General features: G+C 30.7%; 1 non-coding gene across 1 annotated transcript; it reads left to right on the forward strand.

Moving 5' to 3' along the window:
* The first annotated feature begins 234 nt into the window (after positions 1-234).
* On the forward strand, positions 235-339 carry LOC143639630 (U6 spliceosomal RNA). The gene has a single exon (XR_013154773.1). It is a non-coding gene; the product is annotated as a U6 spliceosomal RNA (small nuclear RNA).
* Positions 340-690: the final 351 nt, after the last annotated feature.

Genomic DNA, 690 nt, shown 5'->3' on the forward strand with positions numbered 1-690 from the left:
ATTCCCTCAAGTTATCTATAAGTACCTTTACTTTTTAAATCTTCAATCTATCTGGAATTTATTGTTATAAAGACTTAACTTTGTGGGGTGGGGGTTGTAGCTCAGTGGTAGAGCATTTGCCTCGCACACATGAGGCCCTGAGTTCAATTCTCAGCACCACATAAAAATAAATAAAAAATTATAAAGACATTGTGACCAGCTACAACTGAAAAAAAAATTTAAAAACTTAACTTTGTGCTTTCTTCAGCAGCACATATACTAAAATTGGAGTGACAGAGAAGATTAGCATGGCCCCTGCACAAGGATGACACAGAAATTCATGAAGCATTCCATAAAAAAAGATTAAACTTTATACTTTCCAAATTGGTAGATAATTATCCTAATAACATTAATTTGAAAAGTCAATGCTTTGATCTAAATTATTATTAATAGGATACAGATTAAATCAATTACAATATCTACATGATAGAATACTTTGCAGCATTTTTGAGGAATGTATAAAAATGCCAACAATATATGTAGGTTAGCCTGTTGAAGAAAAATATATACATTACAAACCTATTGAAACAAATCCTTCTTCTGTATATACAAATGTCTGCATATTTGTTTAAATACTGGAAACTTCTAAAGACACACTTTTATAGTGTAAATATGAGATGTGTCCCAAAAACTTGTGTGTAAGACAATGCA

Source organism: Callospermophilus lateralis, chromosome X (genome assembly GCF_048772815.1).
Source record: "Callospermophilus lateralis isolate mCalLat2 chromosome X, mCalLat2.hap1, whole genome shotgun sequence".
In the NCBI taxonomy this organism is placed as follows: Eukaryota; Metazoa; Chordata; class Mammalia; order Rodentia; family Sciuridae; genus Callospermophilus; species Callospermophilus lateralis.